We start from the raw sequence: 13711 nt of genomic DNA on the forward strand, positions 1-13711 counted from the left end.
TTTTTTTGTATCATGAATGGATGTAGAATTTTTGTCAAATGCTTCTTCGGTATCAATTGATATGAACATGTCACAGGTTACATTTATTGCTTTTCAAATACTGAACTACCATTGAATTCCCAGGATAAACTCCAATTGGTCATGGTGTATTATTCTTTCTATATATTACTGGATTTGATTTGCTAGTATTTTATATCCATATTCAAGAGGGTTATTAGTCTCTGGCTTTCTTTTTTATGCTTTGTTTAGTTTTAGAATTAGGGAAATACTGTTTCATAAAATGAACTGGGAAGTATTCCCTTCTCTTCCATTTTCTGGAAGAAATTGTGTAGCACTGATGTTATTTTTTCTTTTAATCATGGTAGAATGTGCCAGTGAAACCAATTGGACTGTCAGATTTTTTTTTAAAGAAAGATTTAAAAAATTGAAACTTCAAATTCAATTTATTTAATATATATAGGATTAATTAGGTCTTTTGTTTATTCTTGAGTGAGTTTAGATAGTTTGTGGTCTTTAAGAATTTAATCCATTTTATCTGTTACAAATTAATGTGTGCAGACTAATTTGTATCATTCCCTTATTGTCCTTTCAATGTTTGAGAGGTTTGTAGTACTATCTTCTCCCTCATTCCCAATATGAGTAATTTGTGTTCCTTTTTCTTTTGTCTTTGTCAGTTTGGATAGAGGTTTATCAATTTTATTGATCTTTTTATATAACCAGCTTCTAGTATCATCAATTTTCTCTGTCATTTTTCAGTTTCACTGATTTTTGTAATTATTTTTATTATTTCCTTCCTTCTGCTTGGTTTGGGTTTCTTTTACTCCTCATTATTATTATTTTTTACTGTGTTAAGGTGGAATTTAGTTGCTGTTTTGAAATGTCCTTATTTTCCAACATATACATTTCATGCTATAAATTTTCCTCCAAGCACTACTTTAGTTGTATTCCACAAATTTTGGTAGATTATATCTACATTGCCCCTTATTTCAAAATATTTTCCTTTGCTTTTGAAATTTCCCTTTGATGCATAGCTTATTTAAGAAATGTGTTGTTTAATTTTTTTTATTAACAGACTTTTCATGGTTTGATAATTCTGTTATTTTTATTACTGAAAAATATTCCATCATATGGTTGTACCAGTGTGTTTATTCATTCATTTACTGAAGAACATTTTGTTTGCTTCCAATTTTTGTCAATTATGAATAAAGCTGCTGTAAACATTCATGTGGAGATTTTTATGTGGATGTAAGTTTTGGTAACTGCTGGATCATATGGTAAGACTTGTTTAGTTTTGTAAGAAATTGCCAAACTGTCTTCCAAAGAGGCTATACTATTTTGCATTTCCCACCAGCAATGGGTGAGAATTCCTATCACTCTACATCCTCACCAGCATTTGGTATTGGCAGGTTTTTAATTTAATTTTTATTTTTTAACCATTCTCATAGGTATGTAGTGGTCTCTTGTTGTTGTTTTAACTTGCATTTCCATAATGGTATGTATGATGTTGAACATCTGTTCATATGAATCTTTGTCATTTGTGTATCTTCTTTGATGAGGTGTCTATACTGATCTTTTGCTTATTTTCAAACTGGGTTGTTTATTTCCTTATTGTTGAGTTGAAGAATTCTGTGTGTTTTAGATCTAAGTCCTTCATCAGATATGTATTTTGCAAGTATATTCTCCCACTCTGTGGCTTGTCTTTTCATTCTCATCAGGATCTTTCATAGAGTGAAGTTTTACATTTTAATGAAGTCTACCTTATCAATTTTTTTCTCTCAAGGATCACACTTTTAGAGTTGTATTTAAAAAAATTCATACCCAAACCCAAGACCACCTGTTTTCTCCTATACTATCTTCTACAAGTTATAGCGTTTTATATTTAGGTCTATGATCCATTTTGAATTAATTTTTGTGGAAAGTGTAAGGTTATGTACAGATTCATTGTTTTGCACATGGATATCCAGTTGTTCCAGCACCATTTGTCAAACAAAAACAAAAAACCCATCCTTTCTCCATTGAGTTCTCTTTGCTGTTTTTCAAAGAACAATTGACTGTATTGGCATGTGTCCATTTCTAGCTCTCTGTTCCATTGATCTATTTGTCTATTCTTTCACTGATACTACAGTGCCTTAATTACTGTACCTTTATAGTGTATTAGCTACAGTTCTCTAGAGAAATGGAATCAACAGGAGATACCTGTAAATATAATACTTATAAAAATGTCTCATGTAACTATGGGGGTGGAGAGTCCAAGGTCTGTAAGGCAGGTTGCAAGCTAGCAGCTCCAGTGAAGGTCCTCAATGAACTCTCAGGAGAGGTTGGCTGGCTGAAGCAGGAAAAATGATTGTCTCTTCTGAATCCTCCTTAAAAGCCTTCTGTTGATTACATTAAGCATTACTCATTGCAGAAGATATTCCCCTTAGCTCATTGCAAATGCAGTCAGCTGTGGATGCAGCCAACGTGATCATGCTTTAAGTTCATGAAATGTCCTCAAAGCAACAGACAGGCTTGCGCTTGACTGACCAGACAGTCAGGCACCACCACATGGCTAAGTTGACACATGAACCTGACCATGGCATAAAGTAAGTCTTGAAATTAGGTAGTGTCAGCCCTTTGACTTCATTCTTCTTTGTTATTGTGTTGGCTGGTTTGCATCTTTTGCTTTTCCATGTAAACTTTAGAATCAGTTTGTTGATAGTAACATTATTTGCTGTTGTTTAATTTTTAAGTTTGGAAAGTTTCCAGTTGTCTTTCTCTTATTACTTTCTGATTTTCATTCTGTTCAGAGAACATACTTTATAATATTTCAATTACTTTAAACTTATCAAGGTTTGTTTTATAACATGGGATATGGTCGTTTCTGGTGAGTGTTCTTTGGGAAAAATGTGTTGGGTGAAATAATCTACAAGTAGTTGATTGTTGATGTCTTTCTTTCTCTGTATCCTTGCTAATTTTTTGTCTATGTGGTTCTATCAACAACCAAGAGAGCAGTGTTGAACTCTCTACCTATAATTATGGGTTTGTCCATTTTTCCTTTCAGTTCTATTAATGATTGCTTCAAATATTTTCAAACTCTGTTATTAGTAGCATATTCAGTTAAGACTGTTGTATTATCTTGATGATCTATTTCTCATTTACAAGAATTGTGAAGGGTCTGAGATTCTACCTTACTTGCAAGCTTACAAGTTAGCATGCCAAAGTTTCATGGATGTAGCAGAAGACACAAGTTTCTCGGTTAAAGACACAGGACTTTATTCTCATGGGAGCAGTAGCCAGAGTGTCAGCATTTGCCACATTTCCCATAGGATGATGTGAAGTTGACTAGATGGAACCTGCAAAGTGTAGTGGATTATAGGAGAGTTCCCCTGAGATAGGAACCCGAATCTTTCATAATGGGCAGCAAGCCTTCCTGATCTTTGCCCCAATGGGAGGCATTATGTTTGTTATGCTCTACTAAAAACAAACCTTCCCTTTGCTTCAGGCAAAAGCACTATTTATATTTCCAAGGCTGTTCACTATCCAAATGTCACTGGGAAGATACTCCAGATGAAAGGCAGTCATGTCCTGTGCTCACAAGATACTCAGAAATGTGAGAGACCATAGGAGAATTGCATTTTAACAATAATGTTCTTCTTTATCCCTTGTAAATATTCCTTGCTCTGAAGTCTACTTTGTCTAATATTAACATAGCCACTCCAGCTTTCTCTTGGTTAGTGTTTGCATGGCATATCTGTTTCTATACTTTTATTTGTAATCTATCTATTTCATTATATTTAAAGTATATGTGGTCTTTATTTGCTTTTTGTTTTGTTTTCTTTTGCTTTTTTTGTAGACAATATGGTTTGGTCTTATTTTTTTATTCATTCTGAAGGATCTTCATATTTTAATTGGTGTATTCAGGACCATGTATCCAATTTGGCCTGCTGCCTACTTTTGTAAATGAAATTTTATTGAAACACAGGTACGTTTATTCATTTACATCCTGTGTTTGGCTTCTTTTGCACTCTAGCAGCAGATATTAATAGTTGCAACAGAGACCACATAGCCCACAAAACACAAAACATTTCTGAAGTGGTTGTGTTAGTTTGCAAGCTGCCGAAATGCAACATACCAGAACTGATATGGCTTTTATAAAGAGAATTTAAGAAGTTTCAAGTTTACAGTTCGAAGGAAGTGGAAGTGTCCACATTAAGGCACCAACAAGACTTACCTTCACTAAAAAAAAAGGCTATTGGGTCTGGAACACCTCTCTCAGCTGGGAAATCACGTGGCTGGCATATGCTCGTCCCTTGCTCCTACTCTGTTGTTTTCAGTCTCTGTCCCTGTGGGGATTCCTCACTTTGCTTCTTCAGGACTGGCTGGCTTTCATCTCTTGGCTTCCCTTGGCTCTCTCCAGGTTCTGGCTTGCTTAACATGATGATGTCAGCTGGGCTCCAAGCATCTCCAAACATCTGCTTTCTCTGTCACCTTTGTGGCTTCTCTTATTGTTGTCAGCTCCAAAGTTCTTCTCCAAACTGTTTCCTATTTTCTTTTTTGCATGGGCAAGCACCGGGAATCGAACCCAGGTCTCTGGCATGGCAGGCAAGAACTCTGCCTGCTAAGCCACCATGGCCTGGCCTGTTTCCTTTTTTTAAAGATTTCCAGTAAGCTAATCAAGAGCCACTTGGAATGGGTTAAGTCACATTTCCATCTAACAAAAGCCACACCCACAACTGCGTGCCACATCTCAGTGGAGATAATCTAATCAAAAGTGTCCAACCCACAGTGTTGAATCAGGATTAAAAGAAACAGCTGCCCTCATAAGATTAGCTCAGGATTAAAATATGGCTTTTCTGAGGTACATAATAGATTCAAATCGGCACAGTGGCCATTTGCGGGAAAATTTTGCTGATCCCTGGTTTAGATCATCTACATTTAATGTAGTTATTGATATGTTTGGATTTAGGTCTATCATTTCATTATTCATTTTCTGTTTGTTCTCTCTGTTATTTATTCCTTTATTTCCCCTTTACTGCCTTTTTTGGGATTCTTTGAAGATTTTTTAGTATTCCATTTTAATTTACCTATTGAGATTTTACTGTATCTCTTTGGTTATTATTTTTGTAGTGGTTGCTATATAGACTACCATTGTACATAATTAACATCTCACAGTCTAATTTGAATTGGTATTTTACTACTTCAAGTGAAATATAGAAACCTCACCATCATATAGATCTTTTTACCCTTCCTCCTTCATTTTGGAATATCTCTCTAGTCATTTTCTCTCTGAAATATTTTGCAGTTTTCAGCATACAGATTGGGCAAATTTTTTGTTAGATTTATTCCTAAGTATTTTTATTTCTGATGTGATTATAAATGGTATTTAATTTGTTTTCATTTTCAAACTGTTGTTGGTATATAGAAATATAATTGATTTTTGTATCTTGACCTTGTAGCCAGTGACTCTGCTGATTTTATTTGTTTAATAGTTCTTGGAGCTTATTTTATATTTTCTATGTTCACTATTTTATTATTTTATTTTTTCTATATTTATATTATATCATCTGCAAATAACGCAGTTTTATTTCTTCCTTTCCAATTTTTATACCTTTTTGTTCTTTTTCTTACTGCACTGGCTAGGACTTCTATTACAGTTTTGTTTTTTTTCTTTACTTCCATGAATATTTACTACAAATAAGGACATTCACTTTTGTAGTCAACTTAAGTGCAGTTATCATGTTCAAGAAGCTTAATACTGATATAAAGCTTACATTCTATATTCTAATTTTTCTTATGTCCCAACCATGTCCTTTTTTAAAAGATATTTTTATTGAGATATCTCCATGTACCATACAGTCCATCCAAAGTATACAATCAGTGGCTCACAATATCATCACACAGTTATGTAGTCATCACCATGATCAATTTTAGAACATTTGCATCATTCCAGAAAAAGAAATTAAAAAAAAAGAAAAAAATGCATACATTCCATACCCTTTAACCCTTCTTCTCATTGACCACTAGTATTGCAATCTACCCATTTTTTTACCCCTTATCTCCCCCTATTACTTATTTTTTGTCCTTATTATTGTTTTTTACTTATCTGTCTATACCCAGGATAATGGGAGCATCAGCCACAAGGTTTTCACAATCATTATATAGTTATACAGTCATCTTCAAGAATAGAGGCTACTGGAATACAGTTCAATAATTTCAGTTACTTCCCTCTAGCCACTACAATATACCATAAACTAAACAGGGATATCTTTATAATGCATAAGAATAACCTCCAAGATAACCTCTTGAGCCTGTTTGAAATCTCTCAGTCACTGAAACTTTATTTTGTCTCATTTTTCTCTTTACCCTTTTGGTCAAGAAGGCTTTCGCAATCCCATGATGCCAGGTCCCAGCTCATCCTGGGAGTCATGTACCATGTTGCCAGGGAGATGTACACCCCTGGAAGTCACATCCCATGTAGGAGGGAGGGCAGTGAATACATTTGCCGAGTTGGCTTAGAGAGAGAGGGCACATCTGAGCAACAAAAGAGGTTCTCTGGAGGTCATTCTTAGGCATAATTATAGGTAGGCTTAGCTTATTCTTTGCAGGAATTAAATTTCACAGGGGCAAACCACAAGATCAAGGGCTCAGCCTATTGAATTGGTTGTCACCACTGCTTGTGAGACTATCAGGAATTCCCCAAATGGGAAAGTTGAACTATTTCCTACTTTCTCCCCTGTTCCCCAAGGGGACTTGGCAAATATTGTTTTATTCTCTGCCAAAATTACTCTGAGATGTATCAGAGCATCACACTAACCTGTAAAAACCAAGATCTCACTCTTCTAATACAGTTTTGTGGGTTTTTTGCATGGGCAGGCACCAGGAATCGAACCAGGGTCTCCGGCATGGCAGCAAGAAATCTGCCTGCTGAGCCACTGTGGCCCGCCCTTTAATACAGTTTTTAGTACAAATATAGAAGTAGTAATAGTGAACACTCTTCAAGGGACTCTGGAAGGATGAGAGAGATTCTCTCCACTATGTTCTTTTAAATTCATAACAGTGTTTTGTTTGGCGTGTTCTGAATTGGACCCTTGGAAAGACTGAAGGTACTTACTTATTTCCAAAGACATAAACTTAGTCTTTTGTAGGCACTAGTGGGAAAGAGGTAGACAGAGCATGCTAATCTATATGTGCCTTTGTGCAAATTAGAAATAGGCATTTTTGGTCAGATCACTAAAAAAAAAAGGTGCTCTTTTCTCTGGACTGTTGTAAACCTGGCAAGGGTTCAGGGCTTGGTGAGCTAAGTGTGAGTGACTTTTAGCCTCTCTGTCCCTTCAGTAGAACTTTTGTCCAGTACTCACATTGCACACTGGGTGGGGAAATCCTGCTGAGGGGCTATCAGGGAGGAGGTTGGAGACAGAGGACACAAGCCACCTGCCTTGAGGACGGTATGCCTCAGGCTCATCAGTGTCAGCACTAGGGGACAGAGCACCCGTCTTTTGATGCTTCCCTGAGTTTCTGATCCCAAATCGCTGATCTGAATCTCTGATACACAACGAATATTACATACTTCGCATTGCTTGTGAGATTATTTCAAATCCTAATATCTGGAAAGAGGAGCGGAGGATTATCACCACTCCTGTCTTGTATTTTGTTTGTATCTTCTCGCCTGTATCACTCTTATCTCCCGCCTGTCCCTGTATCTTAATTCCATCATAAATCCATCAGCTTGATCCACCTGAGAAGAATTGATGTGCAGGGTTTGCTGCATTCATAGAAAGTCACGGAGCCAGCAACCTTGTTTTGGAAGTTGTAATGTGAGAAGCTTCTCCTCCCCACTGCAACTAGCCCATCTATTCTCTACTTCTCTTATCTGATCCACTGCACCTGTGGAGATACAGTTCTCCTTCTGTTTTTTTTTATTATTATTATTTTATTATCATGCATAAAATACAGGATTTTCCATATACAACCCTATTATTAACACCTTGCATTGGTGTGGTTCATTTGTTACAATTCACAAAAATGCATATTTATAATTATACTATTAATTCAGGGTTCACATTTGTGTTTTGTAATTCCATTTTTAAGAACATTTGTTTTGGAAACATATATATGACCTAAAATCTCCCTTTTTTGCCACACTCAAGTATATAATTGAGTCTTCTTAATTAGGTTCACAATGTTGTGCCCTCCATCTGTTTTTGACAAGGGCTTTTAAGGACTTCCTGGGATAAAATGTAAATGCGCCAAGAAGGAAAAACACACTAAGTCACTATATTAATACTGGTCTGTAAATTCATTAACACACCGTTGTGGATTTATCCCATAACTTTCAAATAAGCCTGGATGGTAGAGGCTTGTTGCAGAGAACAGGTGGAGAGGCGTTGAGAGTGAGAACCATTGCCAGGGACGTTCCTTCATCTTCAAAATAAGGGAGTGGATACTAATGAGCTTTTCCAGCTCCGACATGGAGAATTCTCAGCATTATCTGCAGTAGAGTGGGAGGAAAGGTCAGGGAGGAATTAAGCAGGGATCTACCAAATATGTGGGATGATGATCTGTAACTGAAACTGTGTGGGTCCACCCACCACACCTTGTGCTCTAGAAAAGCAAACCGGTTTCTTGGGAACCTCGCCTGGGTCCAATGTTCTCCTTCTCAGAGGTTCCAGAGATTCCACCCTCAACCCCTTGGGAATTATCTGGAGTCTTTTGCCTGGCTCCTACGGATCTCTAAAGCCATGGCAGAGTGAGAAGGTGTGGGGAAGGGTGTGCTAATTGTCAGACTGGAGTAAAGACCCTTCCTCCATGCTCTGGAATTAATGGGGGCCTATTGCTAGTACTGCATTCACATCCTCTTTATAACTGACTGTTGTCAATTTTATCTTTTCTTACCCAAGCCCAGTATTTCTGTAAAAGGAGCATGACAAGACACCTCTCCCAGTCCCACCGCCCACTTTGTGTTCCAGAAAACTGCTCATGGCAAAGAACCACCCTTCCCTATATGACTTAGATAAGACACACAGATATCCCTTGTTTACCTATGACAAGGGCAGATGCAGACTCTCTATATTTCCATTCTTTGTCTCATAAATGATTAGCTGACCTGCTTGTCCCATAGATCAATCAGAACAAAAGTCTGGTTAAACTTTCATTAAATCTCTATTCTTCCTCCAGATCCCTGAATTTTGAGGTGCCTCCCAGAAAATAGGGTATTTCACCATAAAACATTCTCAGATCCAATATTTGATCATGTCAACATTTCATCCCACTTCCCACACCTAGTTCCTTCCTCTCTCTAACAGAAAACCCCTTTCTATATATAAATTAGTACTTTCCATGTGCCAGGGACTATTGCAAGCACTTTACCAGTACTGTTTCTTTCTATAAGGTAAGTGTTATTGTTCTCCCTATTTTACAGGTAAGGAGGTTAAATAACTTAACCTGTGTAGGGTGCACAGCTAATAAGAGCCAGGGTTGGACACAGGCAGTCTGTTCCGGAGGCTGCAGTCACAGCCAATTTTGTGTTTATCCTGAAGGCTGCTGGACAGAGTCCCCGGTACCTCGCACTGCCCTGCCCATGGAAACTGCCCTCTCCGGGCCTAGCAGGTGGTTTAAACTGTTTTATTAGGAGTATGCATTTTTATTTATGTGGTTGATTTTCTTCCCTCCAAAAACTTGTGAGCTATCCCTCTTTCAGACAGATAAGTGATTCACACACACTCTCAGAACCAAACACTGGGAACTATGGTTCAAACGCTGGGCCTGCTAGCCGGCTTCTTGGACTTCAGTCCCATCTCCTCTGTGCTACTGTTTTATGGGCTTATCTGCTTTGGGTTTGCAAGGATGGGCCCTAGCAATGGATCCCCTCAAGTTAGTTTAAACATTTCCTCCACACTATAGGAGGGAGGATTTTAGTTCCCATCTAGTAGGGCATGGCTGAGAAAATCCCATAGCCAAAAGGCGATGAGAAAAAACCAAAGACAGGCATTCCCTATGCAGATTGGACAAAGTGCTAAAAACTGAACTGCTAGGTGGGGACTAAAATACCCCCTTCTACCGTGATGCTATAGGTTGCATGTTTTTCCTAACTCTTGAGACACTTGGGGGCCTATGGTCACAGTATTCTCTCTATTGTAATAGTTCTCATTATCTATTGCAATAGCCCCTTTCATCCTTGCAATAATCCTTATGTTTATATACATATTAATTTCATTGTAACAAAGCAATTTGTACATTCTTACCATTTAAAACTGAGCATCATCGTTCCTTTCCAGTGAGACAAGAAGAACATTTAAAGATAAGCAGGAACAAAATTATATTAGAAAATATTAATTCAAATTGGATCCACAGTTTCTGCTCGTTGTCTCGGGTGGCAGGGTTCAAGTCATCATTAGAAGAGAATTTTATTTTAAAAAGTCATCTTAAACTGTAGTGATGTCTATTAAAATCACAATTAAACATGCCAAAGGAAAGCCCACGCAATCCAGCCAAATATCGCAAACCCACCCTTTCTGACCTTCTAGAATCCCACTTTTTAAAGTTTTTCTTTCTTTTTTTAAATCAGCAAAAGTGGGCAGATGCATATTGGGAAATGCTAAGTGTCCATATTCACATAGAGATACCAATATACAGGGAAAGAAGGGGAAAAGCCAGAATTCTGTACAGAACTATACAAGGAGCTGGCTCCTGCAGCTTCCAGTAGAACAGGTTTTTCTTTTTTTCTCACTGAGCAGAGTGGGAAAGTTTTCTGTTCAGATGAAAAAGGGCAAAACTGAATTTGGAACAGGAAGGGGTAGAGATTTTTTTCCCACTGTATCCTATTCAAGCTATTTCCTTCCCAAATAAGTTGAGAGTCATGGTGTAAAGGCTTCAAAACAGGGCAACTGAGCACAAGAGGAAAAATAAGAGAGAGAGAGAGAGAGAGAGAGAGAGAGAGAGAGAGAGAGAGAGAGAGAGAGAGAGAGACTGAGAGAGAGAAAGAGACTGAGACTGCAGCTTGCTCCCAGAAACTGAGAGAATTAAAAAAGGAAGTTTGGAATCTATAAGTGTTCTATTAGCCGTCTTCTGCTTCCTCCGCCTCTTCCCCTCCCTCATCATCATTTTCATCTTCTTCTCCCTATCCTAATCCCCTTCTTCAATATCTTCCAGCCCTCCTTCTCCTCCTTCCACTTCCTTATCAGCCGTATCATGAACCAAATGAGGTTATAATGGATTTGGCCCAATAGCATCTGTGATGACCTCTCCTACCTCATGGGACCTGAGTCAAAATAGTCAGTATATCAAGTAAGGAAGCTCTCTGGCTCTTCCCGCTGCCTCTTCCTGCTGGCTTTGTTCTGGCTTTCACTTGAACTTTTTGCAGATCCTTTCCAGATGTCCAGTGGATTTCAGTCGACTTTGAGTTTGGACCACCACTCTCATTCACATGAAATTCTTTGGAGAGAACTTTATTTTCTCAGTAAGGATTTTCATCAAAATGAAGCTCTAGGGGTGCACGGGTGGTGCAGTGGTAGAATGCTTGCCTTTCATGCGGGAGACCCAGGTTCGATTCCTGGACCATGCACTCCCCCCACCCCCCACCCCCCAAAAAATGAAGCTCTGTGGTTACGTGAGTTAATATTGTCCAATTCTGTCACTTCTACTGTGGTCAAATAATGCAATGCCTCTTCACTCTCCTTCCCAAGGAGGGCAGATATTTGTGGATGGTTGACAAGTGTTACCTCCAAATGTAGGATGCAGGAAGATCATCTCTGACTTCTTCTGAAAGAATGCCGGGCAGAGTTTGTTATAATTTTGTTCTACTTTCAAAATCTCCTCACTTGTGCATTCAGTCTATTCCATTTTGTACATCATCAGTATATTCTATTGCATCTTGTTCTTCTTCTGAGGTCCCCTTGGCCTCCTCATAGTTGGAATGGATCTCCTTTTTACTGACTTTGGCTGCCGGGGCCAAACAGGTAGGGTCGGGGGTAAAGGGTGTACGGGGGGTGTGAGCAGGAAGGGAGAGAGAGAGGGAAAGGGGCCCAGCAGGCAGCTTTCCCTCAGACCATGAGTGCTGACCTGGACCATTGACCAATGGGGCTGGACCGGCTGTCTTCTCCTAGTGCTTGCGATTCCTCTCCCTGGCTGGGTTTCCTCGCTAGTTGCCTGCCCCCCTCCCTGAGCAGCCTCCTGCTCCTGGAGCCACCTCTTCTTCCAGCAATAATCCTTTTTTTCAATTTTATTTTTATTGACAAATCTTTAGACCCATACGTTCTATACATGGTTTATAATCAATGGCTGACAAAATCATTACATAGTTGTGTAATCATCACCATGATCATTTTTAGAACATTTCAGCAGCAATCTTTCTGAATGAAGTTTCTCCTTCCCATCTCCCACTAGGCTGTGAGTTCCTTGATGGCAGACCCTGCCTCTATTATCCTTTTTTTTGTTTTTTTTAAATCTCTGGCTCTCTGCACAGGGCCTGCCACATAGAAAGCTCATATATACAAAAGCAATAAATTTCAAAGTATACTGTAACCACATTATGGAACAGATTTCAGAATTCGGTATGGGTTAGTCTTCCACAATTTTAGGTTTTTGCTTCTAGCTAGTCCAAGACATTGGAGATGAAAAGAAATATCAATTTAATGATTCAACAGTCATTCTCATTTGTTAAATCCTGTCTTCTCTATTTATAACTCCTTCTTCTCCTTTGATCCTTTTTCCAGTTTTTTAGGGGTATTTGGGTTATGCCCTTTTTCATGTTGGAAAGAGGTGTTGATGATATGGGATAGGGGGATGGAACAAGTTGATGTTCTGGAGAGGCTGGCTTCTCTGCATTTCAGGACTTCTCTGGCTTAGGAACCCATCTGGATGTTGTAGGTTTCTGGAAAGTAAACTTTTGGAGAATCTCAGGTAGAGCTCTAGGTGCTCTTCAGAGTTATCAGGAATGATTTTGGTTGGGGCCTTTTCATCTTATCACAGGACTGTTCAGAGCATTTCCTTGACTCTTCATCGCTGACATAAATCCAAAGTAATTAGCTCAGCTTTCAAGCCTCTTCCATACCCTACCATTTTGTCCACCCTTTCGGTAATAGCATCTGAGCTTCTACTCTAGCCTCTAGGGAGAAGGAATTCCACCTGGAATTCTCTCTGCTTTATCCAAATTGGTTTTATCATTGTCTTGAGCCCTTATGCAAACTCTCTATACCTGATGTGCCTTTTCTCTTTTACCTGTCCCTGAATCTGTCCAGGACCTGGTGAACCCGCCTCCTCCAGAGAAGCCTCTTGGGGTCATCCTGAGCCACATCAATCTTTTCTTCCTGTAGTCTTTGGTCAAAACAACCTTGGACACCAAGCTGAATATAGAGTTGGGTGCAGTCAATATATATATTTTATTGTAAACAACAAAAAAACATGCATACATTCTTGACAAACATTTTATATATGGTATACAATCATTGGCTCACAATATCATTATGTAGTTGTGCATTCATCACCGTGATCATTTTTTGAACATTTGCATCTCTCCAGCAAAAGAAAGAAACAAGAAAAAAGAAAAAAGAAGCTTATACATGCCATACACCTTACCCCTCCCTCCCATCGCCTACTAGTATTACAATCTACTCAATTTATTTTAACCTTTGTTCCCCCTATTATTTATTTTTATCTGTATTTTTTACTCATCTGTCCATACCATAGATAAAAGGAGCATCAGACACAAGGTTTTTACAATCACACAGTCACATTG

General features: G+C 38.4%; 1 long non-coding RNA gene and 1 pseudogene across 3 annotated transcripts in view; one reads left to right on the top strand and one right to left on the bottom strand.

The window, feature by feature from the left end:
• LOC143674077 (uncharacterized) overlaps positions 1-13711 on the top strand; it is a 108928-nt gene that overhangs the window by 66714 nt on the left and 28503 nt on the right. The gene's annotated exons all lie outside the window — the stretch shown is intronic.
• LOC143654348 (protein SET-like) lies at positions 11033-13258 on the bottom strand (annotated as a pseudogene).

The sequence above is a fragment of the Tamandua tetradactyla genome, chromosome 2, assembly GCF_023851605.1.
Source record: "Tamandua tetradactyla isolate mTamTet1 chromosome 2, mTamTet1.pri, whole genome shotgun sequence".
Classification (NCBI taxonomy): domain Eukaryota; kingdom Metazoa; phylum Chordata; class Mammalia; order Pilosa; family Myrmecophagidae; genus Tamandua; species Tamandua tetradactyla.